Source organism: Rhipicephalus sanguineus, unplaced genomic scaffold, assembly GCF_013339695.2.
Source record: "Rhipicephalus sanguineus isolate Rsan-2018 unplaced genomic scaffold, BIME_Rsan_1.4 Seq10132, whole genome shotgun sequence".
NCBI lineage: Eukaryota > Metazoa > Arthropoda > Arachnida > Ixodida > Ixodidae > Rhipicephalus > Rhipicephalus sanguineus.
In genome coordinates this window covers 1-9,604 of record NW_023614169.1, presented here as the reverse complement: position 1 = coordinate 9,604, position 9,604 = coordinate 1, and the positions used below count along the sequence as shown (strand labels likewise).

Sequence of the window (9,604 nt, the reverse complement as noted above, 5' to 3'; positions counted from 1 at the left end):
CCCCTTATTTTCACTACAGTGTATTTTCACGTACGCTGTGATGACGATGCCAATGGTAATAAAGACGCCGAAAGACGCAAACATACGCAAACATTGTGTATTTTGCGCAGAGAGGTTTCATTATGTGCCGTTCTAGCAAATTTTAATAACTTTCCGTGTAGTCTAACAATATCTGCGCGCTATTGGGCAGTCTCTGCGATCACATTCATTTTCGCTGTCTGAAGTGTCCTACGCTGGCGACGTGCGACGTCGATCGCGGGAAGTTCGCCTCACCCGTTCGGCGTTTCCGTGGTTGTGTGGGATTCCGAAGTTTATTTTGGACAGTTCGTAAACATTCGAAAAAAGCCCGTGCAGCTCCCGCCGCTTGCGTCCGCTAACATGAAACATGCAAAGGGCCGGACAGCCTCAAGTTTAGTCATCGTGCATTAATGGATGTATCAGGTAAGCCTTGGGACTTCTCGAGCGAGTGCCGTCGCTCTCGTCGACGACGTTGGGGGGCAAGGTGGGGAAGGAAACCGCTCGGCCGAGCGAGCGATGATGGTTGGGCTTAACGCAATTAGTGCTGCTGTTAATTGACGCGCGATTTGCGTACATAGCACGTCTCGGGTGCACCGTGCGTGCTCGGTCGCACTCGAGCTGAGCCTCGGGGCGCGGCCGGTGCACGATACGCGGACGCAAATTCGCTCGGCCCAGCGGCGAAGTCTGTCCTTCCTGCTTCGCTAATTTGCTTTTATTTTTTTCCTCGGCTGCGCTTTCCCTCCGCTCGCCCTGTTCCGTGCGAGAAACACGGATTCCGTCGTCGACACCAATTTCTGGACTGGGTATGACGCGCGGCATTGGATGTAGCCTCGTTCGTAACTGGGAGAAAAAAAAAAGCTCGGCATATATTTTTTTTTCCGTCTCTTTTCTGCTCTGAGAGAGAGAGAAAACGCGCTCGCGGCCGTTTCGGCGTGTACGACTGCTGGCCTGTTCCGGGGCTCTGACCGGACGAACCTTTCGACGCCTGTGTCGAAGCACATCGCAGCTGCTGCGTCCATGCACGACGCACAGCGTCTGTGGCCATGTGTGGCGTCGCTAAACGCGGCCTCATAAGCGCACCTGCGTTATGCATGGCACGCGCAAACGCTTCAGAGTAGATGCCCTGCAACGCTTGCAAGTTGGCAAAGTTCATTCGGCTCTTTCTCGTAACCGTTAAAAGTTTAATAGCGTCTGCTGCCAGGCTTGTGATTACATGGCTAGGAGTGGTCAGAGATGGTTGAATATAGTTGCATATGGTTAGGAGCACGAAAGAGCATATGCACTACGCAGAAAGCGATTTGGTGTACCATGACATGATGAGTGAAATACTCTGCCTGATTTTAAGTTGAAATGTGGGCGAAACTCGCCTCCTTCGCTTTGCAGAGCATTCGAGGTTTCCTCGTGTGTTTATGTAGTAGGCTGAATGTTCAGAGATGCTGCAAGGATTATGGGTGCACATCGAGTTTGCCTTAACTTCTGTTGGTATAATGTCTCAAGAGTAGTAAGGAGTGCTTATAGCTTGACGCAGGCAGTTCAGTCTTATGTAGGAATAAAAATCGTTGTGCAATGAGGTAACAGGCACCTGGGCTGTGATTTTTCCTTAGTTGTGACAATACACATGACAAGTCTTGTGTTAATATAGCTACAGAATTAAGGATGCTTTAATACAGAAGCTGCTAGAGTCCAATCGAGACCTTGGTTTCATTCGTCTCCTAGTTCAAAGCTCGCAACTTGTCCAGCACACTCGCGAAGTTCACAAGGGAGCCCTAATTTGCTGCGAACAAAACCTATTCGAACTTGCATTAAAGGGTTACTGACACGAAAATTTTCAGTTTCGTTTTTGCGTCAAATGAAAGGCCAGGCTCTTAAGAGCCTAGAAAAGGTAGTGCTAAGCACGAGTACACCCTGAAAGAGTAATTACAGTATATTTTAAAAGTTAGTTTCGGTTCCTACTGTACCCTGACGTCGCAACGCGGTATTAGCTTCTTGTCATATGCTCGCACAATATATAGTGACGTTTCCACAGCCGCTCCGTACCATGGCTCCGTTGGTGACGCACAAGAGGCCATTTTGAATGTTTTTTTGACGCACAAGTGGCCATCTTGGAAGTTTTGGTACCTGACGTCACCACAACTAGCCAGATTGCTTCGTGAAGTTGCCAGAATTAGTACTGTAGCCTGACGTCACGATAGTGTCGATGTCGGTAGGTGCGCCATAGAAAAATTGACTTTAATATCAAAATAAAATATGTTATCAGCATTTGCTGAGCTTCACACTTGTTCAGAGCCGTCTCTGCATACAGGAGATTTGTATGGCAGAGTAAACTCTCCTTCGAAAAAAGGTGTCAGTACCTCTTTAAAGCGACACTAAAGAGAAACAATGAATCGGTTTAGATTGATAAATTGTGCTCTGAGAACTCTAATGTCGTTAATTTCACCATCATAGGTTTATTAATAGAAGAGAAAATAAAGTTCAAAGTTTCATTTTTAAATTTCACGCCGAAAGCTCCCCACGTGACGTCATGGATTTCAAAGTGTACTTATCACATCTTGGCGCCATTGGCCCAACAAATTTACCTCAAACTTGGTATTTTATGTCTATGGTCCCTTCAGAGGACAATGTACTTCATTTTTACCGATTAGGAACTATGTAGTCCCTAGTAGGCGGCGTCAAAACATGTGACGTCATGGCAAATGGTCCAGAAACTTCAAGGTGGCGTCGCCACCTACATTTTGTTCTTGCGCGTTTTCTCGCTTACTAAGCGTCTTCTCGCAGCGAACGTGGTGCTTTTGGTATCGCGAAAGAGTACTTTACTAATATGAGAAAAATCGTTTTGCTCTTTAGTGTCCCTTTAATACCAAGTTGTCAGCTGTGGTGCAGGATGTTGTATTATGTCGCAAAGCTTAAAAAGCACCTTGTATTGCAGAAAGATTATGTAAGACTATGACAGAAGTCTGCATTGGTGTTCATTTGTTCATAATAACTAAAGGACGAAACTAAAGGGAAAAAGATTGGCCAACTTAGCACGAATTTACTTGGAAAAGTAGCTTTTGAGTTGACAAAAGATTCATTTTAATCGGCAGTGTGAACATTCTAACAGCGAGAAAATTAAGAGGGTGGTAGATGACAGCAGAGGGACACTGAATGTGGTGGACTAGTTCTCCGAGAAGCTCACAAAGTAGATTCACGAAAGAAAACAATTATCATCCATGTGTCTGTAGCAGGCACGTAGCCAGAATTTTTTTTCGGGGGGGGGGGGGGGCCCAAGGCCTAATTGTTCGAAAGAAAGTATTTCCATGGCAAAAATAAAACAAAAGTTGCCCAGGAATATAGAAGGCCGGACAAATTTCGGGGGGGGCCCGGGCCCCCCGGGCCCCCCCCTTGCCTACGTGCCTGGTCTGTAGCACAAAGCTTTTTTTTCTTTGATGGTTAAAGGGGCACTAATGAGAAAAACAATCTTTCTTGTATTAGTAAATTACGGTTTCACAATACCGAAAGCACCAACCTTAGCACGAGAAGTCCCTTGGTAAGCGAGAAAATGCAAGTGGTGACACTGCCCGCACCAGTTTGCCATCACATCGTAAGTTTTGGCAGTGTCTGCTAGCGCCTATGTAATCGTTTGTCACTAAATATGATTTACATCCTGTTTTAAGGGACACAGTCTTAACATAGCAAGTTTCAAAACTTTATTGAACCAGTGTGGCTAAAATATGCAAAAAGGCTTTGATCGTTTCGTTTGCATTATCTTCTGTTAGTTCTCGTTAATATTGTGTCTGACAAAGAAAAACGAGCCCTTAAAAGTAATATCCTTTCCTTCATTTGAATGAAAGAAGGGGGAGAGGGGAAAGACATGGAATTTGTCACATCGCACTGACAATCATGTGCTGAGGTTTTGATGCGAGATTCATATATGAAGCTTTGACCTTCATTTTCTCATTTAATAATTATACAGTGATGGTGAAACAGAGTTCTGAATGAATAATTTATTTGTCTGAATTAACTTAATATTTAACTTTAGTGTCCCCTTACAAGAAGCCCATACAGGTTATCTTTGTGGCTGCAAATAAGTCGCTGAAAATTTTCTTTCATTTGCTGGTATTGTGAATCAGGACAGAAGGCTTACATTGTTTTAATGAAGAAATTTTTTAACAAAAGAAATCCAATTCAAAGTGCTGTGTTGGTTATGAGGTATTTTTAAGTGGCCGCAACAAAAGAAAGCCTGCTGCGTGGGGAACACTGATTGTCTTAATTGGAATTGATAGTTATTCCTATTATACTTCTGATTAGAAAATGAGTAAATATTCAGCTACACATTACCAGTAAACGGCTTTGAATCTACAGCCTTTTGCTGTGTTACCTATATGTAAATGGAACTTGTACGTAATTAAAACCTGTTAAATGGGGGCACAAGATTTTTAAACCTTGGAAAGTGTGCTGGCAAGCATTGAAGTGCTTTGAATAATTCACTGGAATGTTTGTTCCTTTGAGCCAATTCCGAATTTCAATACTTGGGTTGTTGATGAGTCATCACATCATGTGCTCTGCTCCTATGATCTCTGCAGCTGCTGCAAATGGGCTTGTATGGAAGGGATGCATGCGCCACTCTCTTATAATAAATGAGCAACACCATTATACCCAGCTTGATTTACAACACATGAGCAAGTTTTTGTCTTTTTCATGAAACCATTGACAATATTGTTGAGGGTAAGGAAGGACACAACTTCCTTCCTCTCTTGTGCTCAATAATATTGTCAATCATGCAACAACTCAATAAGTAATTTTTAGGCTGGTGTTAGGAATGGCATCTTTACAACTGTATCAAAGTATGCTATGTTTAGCAACCTTTGTACTTGCCGAGTGTGACCCTTTTAGATGTGAGACGCGGTATGCTTTATCATGTATAACTGATTAAGAAACACTAACTGGCAAAAAGATGCTAGCACAACCTTCGTCTAGTTCTTGTTTTTTGTTCCTGATTGCCTGAGTGCAGTAGTGTTTGTGATCTTCAGGCATATAGCCCGATGCTGATGTAATGACATTGTCAAAGAACTTCGCTTGTTGAAAAAAAAAAAAGCTACTGCTTTAAAAATTTTGCACTAGCTCAGAAACTAGTACTTGTAGCAGTAATACTAACAAGCACTTGGTAATGCTTCCAGGATTACACGCAAGAAGTACTCAGTAAAGTGCACAAGGGAATGATTGCTGCTGTAACTTAATTGGTAGAGCACGGGGCGCATAATCTGAAGGTTTTGGGTTCGGCCCTCAACGACAGCAAGTCATCTTTTTGTCCACCTTAATTCTTTTCCATTTGTGTCATAATTACTACGCTACAGTTAACACTGCAAATAATGCCCGTATACTTTCCTTGGTCTCATTATCTCTTAGGCTGTGTGTGACAAAGAAGTGAGCCGCTTGATCAATTCCTTTTCTAAGAAATTGTGAGCCAGTGATATTTTAACAAGCACATTATAAATTATGGTTATTTACAGTGGCTCTCTCAGTTCACAATGTAATAATTCTTCGTATTAGTGTCACCCTTTTGTATAACTTAATGCTATAAAATAAAACATACCTTAGGAAATAAAATCAGAGGCCGAAAAATGTGATGTCTTTTGCGTTTCTCAGATTAATAAGTGAGAAATGAAATTAATTGGTGACTCCCCAGGAATTGCATATAGTCTACGCTTATTATAGGCATAAGACTACAATGACCGGTACTGCAGCCCAGTTCAAATGCAGCACCAGCCTTCACAACGTGAAGCACTTTTGCATGTTTAAGACAGGTAATTTTGTTGTTAGTTGTAGGATGAACATTGAAAGTCTTGGCAAATTTTACAGGCATTCCTGATATGGTTCGGCCTCAGCTAAAAAACAAGGTTTTCTTTTCCCAATATACCAGCACCCTAGAAACAGTTGCAACCTTTGGGGCATCTTTTTGTTGCACAGCACTAATTGTCGCCTAGAATGGAAATGGTGTACTTGAATTCCTGCCCAGCTTGCTTGTGTTCTGGCTTGTACTGACTCACATATACAATTCTTGAATGTACTGACATGGTGCTTGGGGCCTCGTTCATTTTTAATTGAAGGGACTGACTGCCAATTTTTATGGAACCTGTTTTCTTTGGCGCAACAGTGTGCTTACTGGTCAGAGTATCTAATCACGGAATGGTAACAGAGAAAATGCCCTGAAACATTCGTGATCAAAATTTTTCGATCTGCGGAGACTGTGAAGTCATACACACAATACATGCTGCAAGCAGTGGAAGCGCGAGAGCGGTTTGTTTGTGCGCGGCGGTTTGCTGCACATGCGTGCACTCTGCGCACATGTGCCATGGCTCAACATGTTTCACTAGTTGCCGCGAAAGCAGTGCTGCTTCTCAGCATGCAGCTTCTTTTGCCTTGTAAGCAGCAGGGAATAGAGCAGGGATGGATAATAGTATACGTACTCTAATTTTTAGCACTAATTATGGTGCGCATGAAAGCATCAGACTACGTACGGAAAACAGAACAACTCCATTATACCGATTTAAGGGTCTTCCGCTAGGCTGTGACTTTTAAATGCGAGAGAAAGGATGCTTGAATCGGGCTCTATTATTCAGTCTTTTCAATTTCACTAGGACATAATGACACGTTCTGGCCATTTGTCGATCCCTTTAAAGATTTGTGCCTAGAAAAGATACTAGCAAGTGTAAGGGCACCCTAAGCAGTAATGGGTAATGGGTTTTTCAATAATCAAGTTTTCATTTCAGTACTCGGGAGATGTATGTGTTATGTCGTCGCGATGCCTTAACTCTTTTGTACCTGTGATCGCTGTGGCTGCCACATGTAAGTGCATATGTACATGCGGCACTCTTGCTTGCTTATTCTTTTGTGTGTGGGCAGCATCGTTGTACCAACCTTTACTGCTACACTTCGTCAGAATGTTTTGCTCTTTTGTGTGATGTCACAAGAATGTCAGTGACGCCTGATCTGGCATTTCGAGACTAACCTAAGTTTCAGATTAAAACGCGCTTTTGAACTTTCATATTTGCTAGGTGTCGCCCTTCTATAGATGAGAAGTGCGAGTTTCTAATACTGTGAAAATATCTTTGTATGCCATTAATGGCCCAAGCTGGTATGTTGTGGAACAAAGTAGCAATACTGAAGCTTTTCCCAACCACAGTTGCCTTTCAGGGTGCCTAGAACCTGTTACTGACTGCATCATTGCATCTGCTGCAACATGAAATTTACTTTAGATCAGTCTGTCATCACTTGTGGCCTCTTTTGCATGCTCCATATCCGAGAGAACTGCTTTAAACATTCAACTCGGTTGGCAAGCCTAATAGAAGTTGTTTGAGATGGTTACGAAAAAGTGCAAACTGAACACGGACGCAGATGCACATAACACACACATGTGCTTTTTCATCCTTGTCTGGTTCGTGCTTTGCAAATGTACTTATTGATTACCAACGTGCTCCAACAGCTACACTAGTGAACTTTATAGAAAACATTTATAAGAACCACTATAGTTTTACTCCACACTGTTGCTTATGTGTAGAGGAGCTGACAAAACAGGAAAGCCATACAAATTCGAGGAGCAGCATAATTATGTAATATTGGGCAGTGCACTCTGAAGGTGTGTGGGTTCAGGAGTGCACATGCTTTGACTTTGAAATCCTTGAGGCCCCATTGGGAGTTTGAATTCCCAACAACATGGAGCACGTGCTGATAAACATTTGTGTTTCTCTTTTTCATGCGAATTCCCGGATATTACAAGGGTTAATTACTACAAAAGAGAAATAGAGCTTTTATAACCTGCATTCTGCTTCACAATGGCATTTGTAAACTGGACAGTACACATAACTCTGGCAGGGCACATGTCCACCTGAAGCAAGGAGTATGCTTTGCTTAAAGTACATACAATTAGCAAGTCTTATGTATGGCTGTAGCCCCGCCACGGTGGTCTAGTGGTTATGGCGCTCGACTGCTGACCCGAAGGTCGCAAGATCGAATCCCGGCCGCGGCAGCTGCATTTTCGATGGAGGCGAAAATGTCTGAGGCCCGTGTACTTAGATTTAGGTGCACGTTAAAGAACCCCAGGTGGTCGAAATTTCCGGTGCCCTCCACTACGGCGTCTCTCATAATCATATCGTGGTTTTGGGACGTTAAACCCCAGATATTATTATTATTATTATTATTATTATTATGTATGTGCTGTATTATTAGAAATCTATCCGCTGTGATGGTACAGTGGTTACGGCGCTCGGCTGCTGGCCCGAAGGCAGCGGGTTCGATCCCGGCTGCGGCGGTCGCATTTCGATCGAGGCAAAATGTTAAAGGTCCATCTACTGTGCGTCATCAGTGCATGTTAAAGAACACAGATGGTCAAATTTCCGGAGCCCTCCACTACGGCATGCCTCATTATCATATTGTGGTTTAGGTATGTAAAACCCTAGCAATTAAGTATCATTATTATTATTGTTATTAGCAATCTGAGAAACTGTACATATTCAAGCATACATGCAAATAAACTGGTGCGCTTTTGTAATGCACACTGTTTATTCTTGCAATGGCTTTTCATTCACTGGTGGCTGGGCAGGCATCCTGCCAGCTCAAGAAGTGGTTGACGTGGTTCAGTAGTGTGCGAAAGGGATGAAAAAGAGTTTTGTCTTATATGCATTGCTGTGTTGATGTGGCTATGCAAATTCTTGTGCGGGTTGCCTACTGTTATCGTCATGCAGATGCGGACTTTGACTCGTACTGGGAGAATGAGTCTCGCAACAACAACCGCAACCGCATTCGAGTAGGCCGACAGTACCAGGCCACTGTGCCTCCACTGCTGAGGCCAGGTGAGTGATTTCAAGGAAACTAGTGCATATTGGTAAATATCATTCTGAATTGTGTACAGGCTGTATGCTTTGTTGCTGTGCCTATACATGAGTGAGTAAATCACAAGTTTTTCTTCTATATAAAGCCGAGAAGACGCAAAAGTGAAACTTTGCCTTGAAAAGTCACCACACCAGTCAATTGGGATGTGTGGATTTTGACATTTGTTTGGGATGCATTACTGTGTTATTAGTAAACATGGCATCGGGCTCAGAGTGAGAATGAACTTAAAAATTCTCTTGAACATATAAGCTTCCTTTATGGCCCAGAATTAAAAAGAAGACACATTATCAATGCTGGGGTGCCTGCATGCAGTAAAATAATTGACACTTCAGCACATAATGAGGAGCAACCTAACGGCCATAGCCATTTCCCCTTTTTTGTTTGTTTTTCTTATTAAGCAAATTGTCACCGTGAAATGAGGTGGAGATAGTGTTCTGTTTTGTCAGCCTAAACAGATTGGGTGTGTGTTTGAAGCTCTCCTCATAGTAAGAATGGGGTTTCTGTCATCCTAGAAAGGCAGTCTACCAGTGCAGATACAATAACTTTTCTCTTTAGTTCTCCTTAAGCTATGGTCATTTTTAAAAGGCACGCATTCCTTCATTTGTCCTTTTATTTTTTTAGATTAGCTGATAAGAAAACAGCCAACATAGGTGAATAAGTAATGACGGTTGCTGCGCTGCATGTGCATTCCATGCTTCCTTATGACATTTAATTGGCA

At 42.8% G+C, this 9,604-nt stretch overlaps 1 long non-coding RNA gene across 1 annotated transcript; it reads left to right on the top strand.

Moving 5' to 3' along the window:
• The first annotated feature begins 262 nt into the window (after positions 1-262).
• On the top strand, positions 263-8,809 carry LOC125756481 (uncharacterized). The gene is made up of 2 exons (XR_007414536.1): positions 263-441; positions 8,739-8,809. It is a non-coding gene; the product is annotated as an uncharacterized LOC125756481 (long non-coding RNA).
• The last annotated feature ends 795 nt before the right edge of the window (positions 8,810-9,604 follow it).